Here is a 20,023-nt window from a genome sequence, read left to right as displayed (position 1 = left end):
AAGTTTACGTTTCACATACAGATCACCTTTCTGACACGATGACGAGTTCAACTGTATGTAAAAACTAATAAAGAAAACGCAGCTTAAAAACATGTGAAGCTAAATAAATAACCTCTGAATTGTGACTCGTACACAACTTCTGATTCAGAAACAAGTAATGAAGAGAAATACAAAAATACAACAGAATGTAATGAAAACTTTCTTCTTCTGATGACGCCGTCGCCATGTTGAGAACCGTGTGGAGACAATCCCTCAATACCAGGAGACGACCTACGGTTCTGGAAAGAGAAGCAGAGGAAGCTGCATTCTCTCTCATGACCACCAGGGGGCGACTCCTCTGGTTGTATAGAAGTCTATGCTTCATGTGTTAAAGCTGCATTCTCTCTCATGACCACCAGGGGGCGACTCCTCTGGTTGTATAGAAGTCTATGCTTCATGTGTTAAAGCTGCATTCTCTCTCATGACCACCAGGGGGCGACTCCTCTGGTTGTATAGAAGTCTATGCTTCATGTGTTAAAGCTGCATTCTCTCTCATGACCACCAGGGGGCGACTCCTCTGGTTGTATAGAAGTCTATGCTTCATGTGTTAAAGCTGCATTCTCTCTCATGACCACCAGGGGGCGACTCCTCTGGTTGTATAGAAGTCTATGCTTCATGTGTTAAAGCTGCATTCTCTCTCATGACCACCAGGGGGCGACTCCTCTGGTTGTATAGAAGTCTATGCTTCATGCTTTTAAGCTGCATTCTCTCTGCTGACCACCAGGGGGCGACTCCACTCTCTCTCACATGAAGCATAGACTTCTATCTAAAGAACCGGAGGTTTACACTTTTAAACTACTTCACCTGCCAGCTCATATTACACATCTAAAAACTGAGTGCATATGGTTTATAATAAATATAATATATAATCATGGATATAGTTTTTTCCTGAAGTTGCCCTCTCTCCCGCTAGGGGGCAGCAGAGGAGGGCGGCTTCACTACTTTGAATATGCAAAGCACGCCATGAACACACACTCTGGACCCCATGAATACACACTCTGGACCCCATGAACACACTCTGGACCCCATGAATACACACTCTGGACCCCATGAACACACACTCTGGACCCCATGAACACACCCCATGAACACACACTCTCGACCCCATGAACACACATTCTGGACCCCATGAACACACACTCTGGACCCCATGAACACACACTCTGGACCCCATGAACACACACTCTCGACCCCATGAACACACACTCTCGACCCCATGAACACACACTCTGGATCCCATGTTCATGTTAAAATGTTTTATTTATTCAACATAAAGTGTTTTATTTACTATAAACATATGAACATTATAAACATAACGCACCAATCAGACGTCCTGACGGGCTGCTGCGCCTCTTTCGGTGACAATCAATCCCGCTGCTCTAATTGGATGGAGTAGCCCCCCCCTTCCTCCTCCCTCCTCTTCCTCCTCCGTTCTCCGGTGTATTGTCACTGACAGTCGGATTATTCCCTCACAGAAGCAGCCTGCTTCCTCTCCTCCTCCTCTTCCTCCTCTTCCTCCTCCTCTCTGTCCGACAATGCGGGCACCAACTAAGGATTAATCCTCTCTTCCTCCTCTGCGTCGTGCGTTCCTCCTCTTCCTCCTCTTCCTCACGGTAAGAGCGCATCGCTTCTTCCAAATGTTTTGGTCGTTTTTTAATCTGCTGCGCGTGTGCGCGCGTTTGTGTGCGTGTGCGTCAGCGCTGTCTGGCTGCACCACGTGCACGTGTTAAACAGACTTGTGTTTTATAGAAAGGCTTCCCGTGTGATGCAGCGCGAGCACGATGGGGGGGGGGGGGGGGGAGTTTTAACTTCCCCACAACTGCGGAGATGACTGGCGTGTGTGTGGTGTGCACGCGCGTGCACGAGAGTGTTCTCTGCTGGTAATGGACCGCAGGCTTGTATTTAAAGACGCGCGCGTGCGGTCGTTATGACGGTGAAGCGGTCCCGTCCGGTCCCCCTTCAGACGGCATGCTGCCCCCCCCGTGTGGTCCCGGGGACCCCCCTGCCTGGGGGGGTCTGCTGGGCTCCTCTCGTGAATGAGATCACGCCTTGATATTATTATGGTATGTCTATATGGTGACACATGCATGTTAATGTGCTGTAAACCGCTTCCGGTCATTCTTCAAACTTTAATCTTTATTAAAGAGCTTTGTCACGTGACGTACGGACATGCTTCATGAGACCATCTCGTGTCCTCGAGACCACCAAATATGAACCAACAACAACCATAACAACGAGATCATATAATAAGAGTACAACATCGGGATATGTTGGTATCCAAGGTACTAGATCACATAGCACCTTTTCTATGTATGTGTATATATATATATATATATATATATATATATATATATATATATATATATATATATAATGGAGGCACATTCCAGTACATAAATCCAGTAAATTGAATGAATATTCCAGAAGGAAAACATCTCTGTGTGTTGTTGTATTCACAATAATAGTTCATAATGAATTGACGTTCAGAAGCTGCATGAACACTCGTTCAGTTCCTTTTTGCTTTCTTCCAGTGTCTTAAAATAACTCCACCGGCTGTTACCATGCCAACAAAAATAACAGAAAATTGCACATTTGGGTATGTGTCACACACACACACACACACACACCTTCTCTTAAACACAGTCTTAAACATGGAGCTGAATTGTGTTTATTATTATAATAAAAAAATATAGAATTATCGCTCTTTATTCCTCTCACTGATTTAACTCAAACCCGCTGGAGGTTTCGGCCTCTGGAGGCTCTGCCCCCCCAGCTACCCCCCATCCCCCTTCAGCTCCTAAAACCCGGTTGGCATATGGCTCAGTCTTCCCCGAGGCTCACAGATGTTCAGTCGTTACATCAGCAGCTAGTTTGGATATAGAAGACACTCAAACTAGTGTGTGTGTGTGTGTGTGTGTGTGTGTGTGTGTGTGTGTGTGTGTGTGTGTGTGTGTGTGTGTGTGTGTGTGTGTGTGTGTGTGTGTGTGTGTGTGTGTGTGTGTGTGTGTGTGTGTGTGTGTGTGTGTGTGTGTGTGTGTGTGTGTGTGTGTGTGTGTGTGTGTGTGTGTGTGTGTGTGTGTGTGTGTGACGTTTATCGTGACCTCCACGACGTTTATCTGGACTCTATTGCTGGGTCGCTGTGTGTGTGTAAGTGAGAGAGAGAGAGAGAGAGAGAGGGGCATTTTTAGGAAGCATACTTGCATTTCAAAGTAAAAGCCTATTTATAGAGCACGAGCAGCGTGAGAGTCGAGCTCCTTCAGCTGTTGTTGCTGACGGAGGGAGGTGGAGATAAGGAACGATGGAGGGGTTGCAGACACGGTTCGTTAGAACTGTCACTCAGGCCTTGATTCCCTGCAGCTGAGGCCAATTAGGCCAATTCCCAGCACCTGTTCCCTGAACCACTCCCCACACCCCTCTGCAGCTGAGCCTAACCACGGCCACCTAACCACCACACCCATATACGCACGCATATATATATATATATATATATATAATTATAATTATATATGCAAAAAATTATTTGACAACAAACATGGACGAAGATGTTCGCTGAAAGTAAAAATCATTTCATCCGACTCAATAATCGGTTCCTCGTCCGTCTCTTTTCCATCAACACTGTGCAGTCGGGAGATGATGGCGAGCTCGCTGCCCCGGGACGTTTGCAACGTGTGTGTGTGTGTGTCTGATCCCATAGAGTGTGTGTGTGTGTGTCTAATCCCATAGAGTGTGTGTGTGTCTAATTGTAGATAGCAGGCTGCTCTTTGTAAACGTGTCCGTCGGCTCTCATATCTTCACCATCAAAGCCTCTGATATCGATCGCAGCCTCACACAAGTGCATCATCATCATCCTCATCATCATCATCCTCCTCCTCATCATCACTGTGATGTCACTTTTACATTACATGTCATTGACGCTTTCATCCAAAGCGACTTACTATCATGTTACATTCACACACTGTAGAACAGCTACAGGGAACAACTCAGGGTTAAGTGTCTTGCTCAAGGACACATGGACTAGGGCGGGGATTGAACCACCAACCCCCTGATTGAAAGACAGACCTGCTGACCACTGACCCACAGTCTGAGCCCCCGCTGGCTTTAAAGAGGTCATTAATATTTGGCTGCTATGGAAACGCTGCCTTTTGACCACGTTGTTGTTTTCTTTGTCCAGAATGCAGCGTCACTCATTTGCATATTTGTTGTTGTTGTTTTAGAAACTGAGACACAAACGTAGACGTGGAGCCCCGTCCAGAAGTCTTTAATGGGGATGGATGTGAATAAACATGGTTGTTTGAAGGAGAGATTATGGATGATGGATTATAGATTAACTTCTTCCTGTATGTTCACCACGTTAGCGACTCCACGCTCTTCTAAACTTCAGGTGTTCTGATTCATACTCATAAGAAGCTGATGAAATATTAGATTAGTGAAGATGACTCCAGCCAGACGCGCTTCATGAGCAGCAAACAACAACAACAACAACAACAACGTGAACCATCAGCAGCTGAAGAAGCTCACATCTCTCTCGTGAGCTCAGAAATGAGGTCAACGTTACCTGAAAGACATCTTTTAATTAGCACCATCGCATACCTCCCTCTCTCCCCCTCTCCCTCTTCCTCTACCTCTATTCCTCCATCTCTTCCTCTCTCTCTCCCTCTCTACCTCTACCTCTCTCTCTCTCTCTTCCTCCCTCTCTACCTCTACCTCTCTCTACCTCTTCCTCTCTCCCTCTCTCTCTCCCTCTCTCTCCCTACCTCTCTCTCTACCTCTCTCTCTTCCTCTCTACCTCTCTCTCTCTACCTCTCTCTCTTCCTCTCTCTCTACCTCTCTCTCTCTCTCTTCCTCCCTCTCTACCTCTACCTCTCTCTACCTCTTCCTCTCTCCCTCTTTCTCTCCCTCTCTCTCCCTCTCTCTCCCTACCTCTCTCTCTACCTCTCTCTCTTCCTCTCTACCTCTCTCTCTCTACCTCTCTCTCTACCTCTCTTCCTCTCTACCTCTCTCTCTCTACCTCTCTCTCTACCTCTTCCTCTCTCCCTACCTCTCTCTCTACCTCTCTCTCTTCCTCTCTTCCTCTCTCTCTACCTCTCTCTCTCTACCTCTCTCTCTACCTCTCTCTCTTCCTCTCTCTCTACCTCTCTTCCTCTCTACCTCTCTCTCTTCCTCTCTCTCTACCTCTCTTCCTCTCTCTCTCTACCTCTCTCTCTATACCTCTCTCTCTACCTCTCTCTCTTCCTCTCTTCCTCTCTCTCTACCTCTCTTCCTCTCTACCTCTCTCTCTTCCTCTCTCTCTACCTCTCTCCCTCTCAAAGTAACATTCACACACTGTAGAACAGCTAAGGAGACATTGTGGGGTGATCGGGGATCGAACTGCCGACCCTCTGGTTGATAGATGATCCTGCTTCTTGCGTTTGGTTTACTTGTTGATGAATCTCGTCTTCTGGCTCACAGCCTTTTCTGGTCCAATAAGAGCCTTTCGAAGCATCATTTTCCCCGGTCCCCGAGTTACCCGGTCCCCTAGTTACCCGGTCCCCGAGTTACCCGGTCCCCTAGTTACCCGGTCCCCGAGTTACCCGGTCCCCTAGTTACCCGGCCCCCTAGTCATCCGGTCCCCTTGTCCCCGAGTCACCCGGTCCCCTAGTTACCCGGTCCCCGAGTCACCCGGTCCCCTTGTCCCCGAGTCACCCGGTCCCCTAGTTACCCGGTCCCCGAGTCACCCGGTCCGCTAGTCACCCGGTCCCCTAGTTACCCGGTCCCCGAGTTACCCGGTCCCCTAGTTACCCGGTCCCCGAGTCACCCGGTCCCCTAGTTACCCGGTCCCCGAGTCACCCGGTCCCCTAGTCACCCGTCCCCCTAGTCACCCGGTCCCCTTGTCCCCGAGTCACCCGGTCCCCGAGTCACCCGGTCCCCTAGTCACCCGGTCCCCTAGTTACCCGGTCCCCGAGTTACCCGGTCCCCGAGTTACCCGGTCCCCGAGTCACCCGGTCCCCTAGTTACCCGGTCCCCTAGTCACCCGGCCCCCTAGTCACCCGGTCCCCTTGTCCCCGAGTCACCCGGTCCCCTAGTTACCCGGTCCCCGAGTCACCCGGTCCCCTAGTCACCCGGTCCCCGAGTCACCCGGTCCCCTAGTCACCTGGTCCCCTAGTCACCTGGTCCCCGAGTCACCCGGTCCCCTAGTCACCTGGTCCCCGAGTCACCCGGTCCCCTAGTCACCTGGTCCCCTAGTCACCCGGTCCCCTAGTCACCTGGTCCCCGAGTCACCCGGTCCCCTAGTCACCCGGTCCCCTAGTCACCTGGTCCCCTAGTCACCTGGTCCCCTAGTCACCTGGTCCCCGAGTCACCCGGTCCCCTAGTCACCCGGTCCCCTAGTCACCTGGTCACCTAGTCACCCGGTCCCCTAGTCACCTGGTCCCCGAGTCATCCGGTCCCCTAGTCACCCGGTCCCCGAGTCACCCGGTCCCCTAGTCACCTGGTCCCCTAGTCACCTGGTCCCCGAGTCACCCGGTCCCCGAGTCACCTGGTCCCCGAGTCACCCGGTCCCCTAGTCACCTGGTCCCCTAGTCACCTGGTCCCCAGGTCCCCGAGTCACCCGGTCACCTGGTCCCCACAAAGGACCCTTCAGGGGTATTGACTGGATACGCGGTCATTAGTGGAAGTGAAGGCTTGTTGTCATTCAGCCGTGTGCGATAGCTGGCCTCGTGAACACACACACACACACACACACACACGGCAGAGGCTCTGGAAGTGCTGTCCTGTGATGTGAGTGTGAGGAAGGCCGAGAGAGAAAAGGGAGAGAGCCTCTAATCCTAATGCACTGAAAGTCTCCAGAGGAAGGAGAAGAGACTGGGGGGGCGGGGGGGGGGGGGGGGGGGAGATCTCTGGTATTTAAGTGTGTGGATGTGGGAGACGTGAGAATCAGTCGGGGGAGACGGTGGGATCGTGGGGAGCCTAACCAGAAGCCTGTTTACCACCACTGAATTTAAATAAATGTTCTCCAGGCACAAGTGGCAACCTCCGGGCATGTGTTAAACCTGCCTTCTCTCTCCTGACCACCAGGGGGCGACTCCTCTGGTTGTATAGAAGTCTATTCTTCATGTGTTAAACCTGCCTTCTCTCTCCTGACCACCAGGGGGCGACTCCTCTGGTTGTATAGAAGTCTATTCTTCATGTGTTAAACCTGCCTTCTCTCTCCTGACCACCAGGGGGCGACTCCTCTGGTTGTATAGAAGTCTATTCTTCATGTGTTAAACCTGCCTTCTCTCTCCTGACCACCAGGGGGCGACTCCTCTGGTTGTATAGAAGTATATGCTTCATTTGTTAAAGCTGCATTCTCTCTCCTGACCACCAGGGGACGACTCCTCTGGTTGTATAGAAGTCTATGCTTCATGTGTTAAAGCTGCATTCTCTCACCTGACCACCAGGGGGCGACTCCTCTGGTTGTATAGAAGTCTATGCTTCATGTGTTAAAGCTGCATTCTCTCACCTGACCACCAGGGGGCGACTCCTCTGGTTGTATAGAAGTCTATGCTTCGTGTGTTAAAGCTGCATTCTCTCTCCTGACCACCAGGGGGTAATAAATACATAAAGAATAGGAATTTCAAAACATGGTATAAATAATATTTGTACATTGTTTTTCTTCCCTCTCATCAATAAAACAGTTTTTGAGGCGTTTACTTGTCCGGGAACAATATACAACAAATAACTTTATTCAGTTTCAGCAACCGAAAGCTTGTCAAAGTTTCAGTTGTTGTTGTTTGTAAGGTTTGCATTATTTTAATGAACCTTTGTTGTTCTTGTTGGAAGTCAGACGTTATGCAGATGATGGCGTGTTCTTCCTTAAATTAAATGTCGCCTCGCACGCAGCGTCGACACATCAAAGAGTGCTGAACTGATGCATATCGCGTCTTCAGATGTTTCCACCACGCGGCCCTGAACGCATCTCTCCGCAGGAACCGAAGGATGTGAGGGAGACACGGAGAAATGACCCAATGTTATTAACATTAAATCCTTATCGCCGCTCCACAATCTCAATGTTGTGCAGCGATATCGGACGTTTTCGGGACCGCAAATACACAAAGGGCCCAGTAAGAGTGTGTGTGTGTGTGTGTGTGTGTGTGTGTGTGTGTGTGTGTGTGTGTGTGTGTGTGTGTGTGTGTGTGTGTGTGTGTGTGTGTGTGTGTGTGTGTGTGTGTGTGTGTGTGTGTGTGTGTGTGTGTGTGTGTGTGTGTGTGTGTGTGTGTTATGGAGCAACAATAAGGTCATTTTTCTGTGTGCAGAGGGCGTAGCGCGGGGGAATCAAACCCGCGGCCCCGCGAGGACACAAACGGGCCCCTGTGTCCTCGTTATAGCAACAGAACAGAGAAGAAGTGGTCTTTGTTCCCGTGTTGCACAACGTGAGACGCTTCCTTTTCTAGTGTGTTCTCTCATTGTGTGTTTATTCTCCTTTCTGTGTACGTCGTCATGTCTGGGAAGAGCTCGTGTATTACATTACACGTCATTACATTACATGACATGTCATTACAGTACAGTACAGTACATGACAGTACATGTCATTACAGTACAGTACATTACAGTACATGTCATTACAGTACATGACAGTACAGTACATTACAGTACATGACATGTCATTACAGTACATGACATGTCATTACAGTACATGACAGTACAGTACATTACAGTACATGACATGTCATTACAGTACATGACATGTCATTACAGTACATGACATGACAGTACAGTACATTACAGTACATGACATGTCATTACAGTACATGACAGTACATGACATGTCATTACAGTACATGACAGTACAGTACATTACAGTACATGTCATTACAGTACATGACATGTCATTACAGTACATTACAGTACATGTCATTACAGTACATGACATGTCATTACAGTACATTACAGTACATGACATGTCATTACAGTACATGACATGTCATTACAGTACATGACAGTACAGTACATTACAGTACATGTCATTACAGTACATGACATGTCATTACAGTACATTACAGTACATGACATGTCATTACAGTACATGACAGTACAGTACATTACAGTACATGACATGTCATTACACGTCATTTTGCTGACGCTACATCGTAGAACAGCTACAGGGAACAGTTCTTGCTCAAGGACACATCGACTAGGGCAGGGATTGAACCCCCAACCCCCTGATTGAAAGACGGCCCTGCTAACCTCTGACCCCATTCGCCTGTGTAGATCTCCTTGACATCTGGATGTAGAGGAATCGAACACTCGGCCCCAGCAGTGATCTGTGAGAGCGAACATCAAACGGGACTTAAAGAGCCGCTCTCCTGTCATCCGCGTAACGCAGTAGAACACCGGCACGGCTCTCATGTCTAATGCAGGACCGGCAGGCGGATCTGGGTCAGACCGGGAAGGGGGGGTGGCTCTTCTTCCTCTTTTAAAGCCACTGAGCCGCCAGAAGAAAACATCAACAGTGTCAACGTGTGTGTGTTGGTGGAACGGCCTTCAGTCTCTGGAGGAACCCATCGGTCACCAGGACCGTATTAATATCTGCTGCTTTTCAATAAAGACCTCGTCTGGGGCTCCTCGAGTCTCCAGTACGGTTCCCCGCACTGTTGAAAATGAAATAAAACATCGAAGTGCTTCATGTACGATTGTAAAGTGGTTCCACCCCCTCTCTCTTTTCCACCACATAATTTAAAGGGCCGGCGTCTAACATCCGGTCTTTTCAAGATAAACTTCCATCGCCACAGGAAACTCAACGTATTACATATGTCATGTAATTACGTAATGTCAATACGTCATGTAATGTCAATACGTTGTTCAGATTACATGACGTATTACGTAATGTCAATACGTTGTTCAGATTACATGACATATTACGTAATGTCAATACGTCATGTAATGTCAATACGTTGTTCAGATTACATGACGTATTACGTAATGTCAATACGTCATGTAATGTCAATACGTTGTTCAGATTACATGACTTATTACGTAATGGCAATACGTCATGTAATGTCAATACGTTGTTCAGATTACATGACATATTACGTAATGTCAATACGTCATGTAATGTCAATACGTTGTTCAGATTACATGACGTATTACGTAATGTCAATATGTTGTTCAGATTACATGACGTATTACGTAATGTCAATACGTTATTCAGATTACATGACGTATTACGTAATGTCAATACGTTGTTCAGATTACATGACATATTACGTAATGTCAATACGTCATGTAATATCAATACGTTGTTCAGATTACATGACGTATTACGTAATGTCAATACGTTGTTCAGATTACATGACATATTACGTAATGTCAATACATCATGTAATGTCAATACGTTGTTCAGATTACATGACGTATTACGTAATGTGAATACGTTGTTCAGATTACATGACGTATTACGTAATACGTCGGTTTCTGTGTATTTGCGGTTTCTGAATTATTATTATTATTATTATGCCCCATTGACTTTGACCAACGTTTACCTTTCATGTTGTGTCGTTGACGTCCTCCTGAAGACGTGCTGTGGCTATCGACCACCATCTTTAATAAGACGCCTGTTCTCTCCACGGTGGCTTTTATTTACACCGCCTGTGTTCAATCAGAGGAGGTGTGTGTGTGTGTGTTTGTGTTTGTGACAATGCATTAATGTGTGTGTGTGTGTGTGTGTGTGTGTGTGTGTGTGTGTGTGTGTGTGTGTCCTACGTTTGACACACAACCTCTGCGGACGCCATCTATCATGCTTGGACCAATTGCGGGAGTTTAGAGTGACACAGACGTGTGTGTGTGTGTGTGTGTGTGTGTGTGTGTGTGCGTGTGTGTGTGACAGACAGCAGTGAGAAGCAGGTCAGTGTGTAGCGCCTCCACAGAGCCGAGATGAGAAACAGCCATCGATTCAGTTTTTTTAATTAAAGGTCCTCTGGAGTGCAGCAATATTCAGCTGGACAAAACTACGTTAGCTTCAGGGAAAGATCGTGTTTTACGTTAAAAAAGCGCTGACAACATCAACACGGACTTCTTGTGGACTTCTGAGGCTGCAGAGAGACAGAGACCCACAAAGCTCGGCTTGTGTGTGTGTGTGTGTGTGTGTGTGTGTGTGTGTGTGTGTGTGTGTGTGTGTGTGTGTGTGTGTGTGTGTGTGTGTGTGTGTGTGGAGGGTGGGGAATGCGACACACTGATGCGTCAGTGGAATTGAAAGACACATTGAATAGTTTTGTATGCAGCGTGTCGATGCGTCACACACACAGACACACACACACACACACACACACACACACAGAGACACACACACACACACACACACACACACACACACAAGCCGAGCTTTGTGGGTCTCTGTCTCTCTGCAGCCTCAGAAGTCCACTTGATCTTCCTTCAGGGACGAAGTGGGAGAAAAAAACAAAAGGACTTTACTTTACTTTTATCTTCAACACATTTCAATATGTATACAGAGAGAAGGTTAAATATATAAGCTGCTCAGACTTTACTTTACTTTTATCTTCAACACATTTCAATATGTATACAGAGAGATGGTTAAATATATAAGCTGCTCAGACTTTACTTTACTTTTATCTTCAACACATTTCAATATGTATACAGAGAGATGGTTAAATATATAAGCTGCTCAGACTGTTTGTGACTTTTATTCCTTTTTGCTGAGTCACTCAACATTTGAGATTAAGAGTTATTGAGTTATTGAGGCAAACTGATGTCACTCATACTCGTCGCTCTATGCTGCTTCTTATCATGTCTTCTGTCTCACATCTTCGTCCAATAAGAGTTAGGGGGAGGGGAAAGAGGGCGTCGGCCAGAAGAAGGAACATGAAGGACGCAGGATGAAACGGAGAGGAAACGGAAGAACAATTAGAAAAAGTAAAAAAATGAAATATACAAAGAGGTAGAAACACAGAGATGGAGAACCCCCCCCCCCCCCCCCCCCCCCCCCCCCACACACACACACACACACCAAATCACTTAAGAGAGGAATTAAGAGAGAGAGAGAGCAATCAAAGTGAAAAGCACTGAAGAAGATGGAAGGAGGAGGAACTGTAGCTGGAGGGAGTGAAACGGGAGGTGCTTCATCTCTCTTCATGTTTAATCTGCTAATGCACCGCCTGGGGGGGGGGGGGGGGGGGGGGGGGGGGGGGGGGGGGGGGGGGGGGGGGGGGGTAATGAGAGCCGCTCCATAAAGGAAGGAGAGAGGGATGAGAGGAGAGAGGGATGAGAGGAGAGAGGGATGAGAGAGGGCTGAGAGGAGAGAGGAAAGAGGGATGAGAGGAGAGTAGGATGAGAGGAGAGAGGGATGAGAGGAGAGAGGGATGAGAGGAAAGAGGGATGAGAGGAGAGAGGGATGAGATGAGAGAGGGATGAGATGAGAGAGGGATGAGAGGAGAGAGGGATGAGAGGAGAGAGGGATGAGAGAGGGCTGAGAGGAGAGAAGGATGAGAGGAGAGAGGGATGAGAGGAGAGAGGGATGAGAGGAGAGAAGGATGAGAGGAGAGAGGGATGAGAGAGGGCTGAGAGGAAAGAGGGATGAGAGGAGAGAGGGATGAGAGAGGGCTGAGAGGAGAGAAGGATGAGAGGAGAGAGGGATGAGAGGAGAGAGGGATGAGAGGAGAGAAGGATGAGAGGAGAGAGGGATGAGAGAGGGCTGAGAGGAAAGAGGGATGAGAGGAGAGAGGGATGAGAGGAGAGAGGAAAGAGGGATGAGAGGAGAGAGGGATGACAGAGGGCTGAGAGGAGAGAGGGATGAGAGGAGAGAGGGATGAGAGGAGAGAGGGATGAGAGAGGGCTGAGAGGAGAGAGGAAAGGGGGATGAGAGGAGAGTAGGATGAGAGGAGAGAGGGATGAGAGGAGAGAGGGATGAGAGGAAAGAGGGATGAGAGGGATGAGAGGAAAGAGGGATGAGAGGAGAGTAGGATGAGAGGAGAGAGGGATGAGAGGAGAGAGGGATGAGAGGAAAGAGGGATGAGAGGAGAGAGGGATGAGAGGGATGAGAGGAGAGAGGGATGAGAGGAGAGAGGGATGAGATGAGAGAGGGATGAGATGAGAGAGGGATGAGAGAGGGATGAGATGAGAGAGGGATGAGAGAAGGATGAGAGGAGAGAGGGATGAGAGGAGAGAGGGATGAGAGGAGAGAGGGATGAGAGGGATGAGAGGAGAGAAGGATGAGAGGAGAGAGGGATGAGAGAGGGCTGAGAGGAAAGAGGGATGAGAGGAGAGAGGGATGAGATGAGAGAGGGATGAGAGGAGAGAGGGATGAGAGGAAAGAGGGATGAGAGAGGGCTGAGAGGAGAGAGGAAAGGGGGATGAGAGGAGAGTAGGATGAGAGGAGAGAGGGATGAGAGGAGAGAGGGATGAGAGGAAAGAGGGATGAGAGGGATGAGAGGAAAGAGGGATGAGAGGAGAGTAGGATGAGAGGAGAGAGGGATGAGAGGAGAGAGGGATGAGAGGAGAGAGGGATGAGAGGAAAGAGGGATGAGAGGAGAGAGGGATGAGAGGGATGAGAGGAAAGAGGGATGAGAGAGGGATGAGAGGAGAGAGGGATGAGAGGAGAGAGGGATGGGGTGTGGAGGGGTGGAGGGTCCATGGAGGGTGGAGGTGCAGATTATTCAGATGCATTTAACTTGCAGAGCTTGGACATCAATAAGTCATGAAGCCTTCATGTGGAGACATTAATGTGATTAAGGAGGAACGTCTGCAGCTTCAGGACCAGAGACCGTCTGATGGAGGAACGTCTGCAGCTTTAGGACCAGAGACCGTCTGATGGAGGAACGTCTGCAGCTTCAGGACCAGAGACCGTCTGATGGAGGAACGTCTGCAGCTTCAGGACCAGACGCCGTCTGATGGAGGAACGTCTGCAGCTTCAGGACCAGAGACCGTCTGATGGAGGAACGTCTGCAGCTTCAGGACCAGAGACCGTCTGATGGAGGAACGTCTGCAGCTTCAGGACCAGAGACCGTCTGATGGAGGAACGTCTGCAGCTTCAGGACCAGAGACCGTCAGATGGAGGAACGTCTGCAGCTTCAGGACCAGAGACCGTCTGATGGAGGAACGTCTGCAGCTTCAGGACCAGAGACCGTCTGATGGAGGAACGTCTGCAGCTTCAGGACCAGAGACCGTCTGATGGAGGAACGTCTGCAGCTTCAGGACCAGAGACCGTCTGATGGAGGAACGTCTGCAGCTTCAGGACCAGAGACGCGCCGCTGAAGTCTTTATTGAACGGGTTTTTATTGATCATCAGATGGATCCATGTGATCAGATCAGGCTTCCTCCTTTAGGTCGTGTGGAAATACTGTGAAGTTGTATAGTGACCAAGTAGCAGGAAGAGATGGAGCTCTATATCTCTTTTCTCCTCCTCCTCCTCCTCCTCCTCCTCCTCCTCCTCATGGACATGTAGCAACATTAGCGATCACGTAGCATCGTCGTACTAGAAATTCAACCTTCTTTCAGCTTTTGGTCTCCACCACCAGATGCTAACCGCTAACCGCTAACCATTAAACTTCCTCAGAACCTCTTTCAGTCATTTGATCCATAAAAACTAACTTTTGTGTGTGTGTGTGTGTGTGTGTGTGTGTGTGTGTGTGTGTGTAGGTGTGTGTGTGTGTGTGTGTGTGTGTAGGTGTGTGTGTGTGTGTGTGTGTGTGTGTGTGTAGGTGTGTGTGTGTGTGTGTGTGTGTGTAGGTGTGTGTGTGTGTGTGTGTGTGTGTGTAGGTGTGTGTGTGTGTGTAGGTGTGTGTGCGTGTGTGTGGGTGTGTGTGTGTGTAGGTGTGTGTGTGTGTGTGTGTGTGTGTGTGTGTGTGTGTGTGTGTGTGTGTGTGTGTGTAGGTGTGTGTGTGTGTGTGTGTGTGTGTGTAGGTGTGTGTGTGTGATGTCATATGGGCGTACATGGCGGCCTGGAGCTTCTGTTTTGAGGATAGAAATCACACTTATCCCCTCAGCGTCTTTTGATCCTCTCTTTTCAGTCCTCCTCCTCTTCCTCCTTTTCCTCCTCCTCCTCTTCGCGGTGGGAAATTGCTTTTGCTGACCTACTTCTAACACATCAATGTAAACTTAAGGTGTGAGAATGCACACACACACAAACCTACACACACCACACACACACACACCTACACACACCACACACACACACACACACCTACACACACACACACACCACACACACACACACACACACCTACACACACACACACACCACACACACACACACACCACACACACACACACCTACACACACCACACACACACACACACACCTACACACACACACACCACACACACACACACCACACACACACACACCTACACACACCACACACACACACACACCTACACACACACACACCACACACACACACCTACACACACACACACACCACACACACACACACACACCACACACACACACACACCACACACACACACACACACCACACACATACACACACACACACCGACACAGGCACACACACCACACACACACACTTACACACACACACACCTACACACACACACACCACACACACACACACACACCTACACAGGCACACACACACACACCTACACACACACACCTACACAGGCACACACACACACACACACCACACACACACACACACCTACACACACACACACACACCTACACACGCACACACACACACACATTTGCGTGTACAGTTGGTTGACGTGTCACAATATGAAGCCTATTGTTCCTGAGTGTATATTTATAGAACTGTTAAACAACAATAGGGAAACAATCAAAGCCTTCAACACCAAAGACTGTAGATGAGAAGTGGTCGTCATGGTAACTGCTCCCGGTTTGTGGACTGATGTTATGAATCCTCAAGTTTGGCATTTTGGCCGCCGCCATCTTGTTTTTTCCAACCAGTGAACAGGAAGTGACCATATCTGGACTAGCCCCTAAAGCATCCCCTGCATTATGGTCTGTTTGACTCTAAATGACCATAATTTACTAAATAAACATCATTCTGTATTGAAGAAGACTTGAAACTAGAGATTGAGACCAAAAACTAATGTTTACAATGTTTACTGAGGGAATACATCAAGAGAAGTAGAGTCATTTATATAGACTTCTATACAACCAGAGGAGTCGCCCCCTGGTGGTCAGGAGAGAGAATGCAGCTTTAACACATGAAGCATAGACTTCTATACAACCAGAGGAGTTGCCCCCTGGTGGTCAGGAGAGAGAATGCAGCTTTAACACATGAAGCATATACTTCTATACAACCAGAGGAGTCGCCCCCTGGTGGTCAGGAGAGAGAATGCAGCTTTAACACTTGAAGCATAGACTTCTATACAACCAGAGGAGTCGCCCCCTGGTGGTCAGGAGAGAGAATGCAGCTTTAACACTTGAAGAATAGACTTCTATACAACCAGAGGAGTCACCCCCTGGTGGTCAGGAGAGAGAATGCAGCTTCAAGACATGAAGCATAGACTTCTATACAACCAGAGGAGTCGCCCCCGGGTGGTCAGGACAGAGAATGCAGCTTCAAGACATGAAGCATAGATTTCTATACAACCAGAGGAGTCGCCCCCTGGTGGTCAGGAGAGAGAATGCAGCTTTAGCACATGAAGCATAGACTTCTATACAACCAGAGGAGTCGCCCCCTGGTGGTCAGGAGAGAGAATGCAGCTTTAGCACATGAAGCATAGACTTCTATACAACCAGAGGAGTCGCCCCCTGGTGGTCAGGAGAGAGAATGCAGCTTTAGCACATGAAGCATAGACTTCTATACAACCAGAGGAGTCGCCCCCTGGTGGTCAGGAGAGAGAATGCAGCTTTAACACATGAAGCATAGACTTCTATACAACCAGAGGAGTTTCAGGATATTTTTCACACACTTCACCCTAAAATAACTTCATCATTCCGTCTTTGTTTTGGGTCTTTTTGATCCTTCCCTTCTCTGCTGCCGCTCCTCCTCATGCTCGCATCTGAAATATGAAATATTTAACGAGGCGCTATTTTTGGGAACGCCTGCCCCCCCCCCGCCCCCCCCTGCGGCTTAGAGTCCCGACCCTAATGGCTCCGGACTGGAGGACCCGACAGTGTTATGAAAACCTATATTCTCAAGTCCAGAAGGTGAAAACCGGTTCATAATGACAAGTGTTCAGCTCACACTGGTTCTTCAATCACTTTGATGTTCCTATGGATATGGATATGGACGGATGTGTGGAGGAGAAATCTCCAAATCACAGTCGAGAAGTTAATTAAAGATTTAAAAAATACATCTTATCATATAAAGCAATAGCAGTTTATGTATCCTTTTTTAATGCAGATGTATCTTCTGATTTTTATATATATAAAATGTGAAGGGATTCCCGCATTTAATATTCTGTGCATATTTTGATGATTATCGGGATAATATCTTGTAATCACATTTATTGTGGATAACCGTGACATGAGAGTTCCGTGTCGCGCCTCCATGCAGGCGGTCCAGGAGGTTATGAAAGCATCTTCATAAATGTGTGCGTTTGTTTTCATGTGAAGCTCTAAAGTATTTCACTGTTGGTCTCCTCTTCATCTTCTTCCCTTTGGGGGGATTTGTTTTATTATCTTACTTTAAATATATATATTTTTTCAGTATGAAATTATTATTATAATAATAATTAAATATATATATATATATATATATATATATATATACTGTATATATGTACCTTTTTCTCCAACATGTGAGGCACCATCGTGACATTTAACCAAAGTAAATAAGAAATAAACAAATTAACCAGAAAAGATAAACGAACACAAAACAACACCAACTAACAAACAAAAAAACACTGAAAAGTTTTCAGATATGATATAAAAAAAGAAAGCAAACATAGAAAATGCATCCCTTTAATATATTATAGAGCAGGGGTTTCAAAATCATCTTCACCGTGGGCCTCATCAGCATCACGCAAAGGGCCGGTTGTAACTGTAAAGCTGTATACATGTGTATATATATATATATATATATATATATATATATATATATACACAGCTTTAATTCGTGTCACTGTGTGTGTGTCTGTGTGTGTGTGTGTGTGTGCGTGTGTGAGGGAATACACTCCGCCTGCGGCTCCATAAATCAATAATACTCGTCGTCATTATTTCAACTTAACTCGGTTTGTTTGTCAGAAACATACAAAAACGAGAATGATGTAAATCTGATGTAAATATGATGTAAATATGATGTAAATATGATGTAAATATGAATGCAGAGCGAGATCACAGCTGGCGAGTCACGAGGAGGAAGTGACCATCGTGACCGTCTTCATGTCTTCATGAGGAACACGCCTCCACATTTAAAACACGTATGAATGTTCCTTCATATGCGATCGAGTCAGTTTTAGTAGTCGTTGAGAAAACGCCCAAATCTGTTTAGACTTTCAGCTTTTAAGACTTTTGCTTTGTGTCAATTTAACGTTTTTCAAGGCGCCACGTCGAGCTCTTTTTTATAATTAGAGGTATAATTAGATTATGAACATGTTCTCGTAGGAACCTCAAATCAAAGCTCTCTGGTGGTCTTTGTTGCTTTTTGATCTGGTGGTTTTATTTATATTTATTTAAGGAGGAATCGTTGTGCGTTGAGGCTCCAGATAGCAGGTCCCATCTTCTGGGTTTATATGAGAGGTGCTGGTTCTCTTTTTAGCTCTCCGGTTCTCCGGTTCTTCTTACTTCTGCGTTTGGATGTTTCTGTCCCTGCTCTGTCGAGAGGACACACAGCGTATGGACTCCTGCCGGATGGATTTCTCTCCTCTCTATAAACAGAACCCTGAAGGTCGGAGCCTGAAATTAAACCTGATGTTCTCAGTTTAATGTCGATCTTGGTGCTGTTTGTCCGTCCGGCTCAGACGAAGTCGACCCTGAAGTGCCTTAAACCTGCATTCTTTCAAATGGCCATCGGGGGCGACGACTCGTCTGGTTGCAAAAATAAGTCGGCCACCAAACATAAGCCAAGCTTATGCCTAAAAGAAACCAAGATGGTGACGGCCTCAAAGAAACCAATATGGTGACGGCGTCAAAGAAACCAAGATGGCGACGGCGTCAAAGAAACCAATATGGTGACGGCGTCAAAGAAACCAAGATGGCGACGGCGTCAAAGAAACCAAGATGGCGACGGCTTCAAATAAACCAAGATGGCGACGGCCTCAAAGAAACCAAGATGGTGACGGCCTCAAAGGAACCAAGATGGTGACGGCCTCAAAGAAACCAAGATGGCGACGGCTTCAAATAAACCAAGATGGCGACGGCTTCAAATAAACCAAGATGGCGACGGCTTCAAATAAACCAAGATGGCGACGGCCTCAAAGAAACCAAGATGATGACGGCTTCAAAGAAACCAAGATGGTGACGGCCTCAAAGAAACCAAGATGGCGACGGCTTCAAATAAACCAAGATGGCGACGGCTTCAAATAAACCAAGATGGTGACGGCTTCAAATAAACCAAGATGGCGACGGCCTCAAAGAAACCAAGATGGTGACAGCCTCAAAGAAACCAAGATGGTGACGGCCTCAAAGAAACCAAGATGGTGACGGCCTAAAAGAAACCAAGATGGTGACGGCCTCAAAGAAACCAAGATGGTGACGGCCTAAAAGAAACCAAGATGGTGACGGCTTCAAAGAAACCAAGATGGCGACGGCTTCAAAGAAACCAAGATGGCGACGGCCTCAAAGAAACCAAGATGGCGACGGCCTCAAAGAAACCAAGATGGCGACGGCCTCAAAGAAACCAATATGGCGACGGCCTCAAAGAAACCAAGATGGCGACGGCCTCAAAGAAACCAATATGGCGACGGCTTCAAAGAAACCAAGATGGCGACGGCCTCAAAGAAACCAAGATGGTGACGGCCTCAAAGAAACCAATATAGCGACGGCCTCAAAGAAACCAAGATGGCGACGGCCTCAAAGAAACCAAGATGGTGACGGCTTCAAAGAAACCAAGATGGCGACGGCTTCAAAGAAACCAAT

The sequence above is a fragment of the Cyclopterus lumpus genome, chromosome 5 (assembly GCF_009769545.1).
Source record: "Cyclopterus lumpus isolate fCycLum1 chromosome 5, fCycLum1.pri, whole genome shotgun sequence".
In the NCBI taxonomy this organism is placed as follows: Eukaryota; Metazoa; Chordata; class Actinopteri; order Perciformes; family Cyclopteridae; genus Cyclopterus; species Cyclopterus lumpus.
This window is presented reverse-complemented; position numbering follows the sequence as displayed.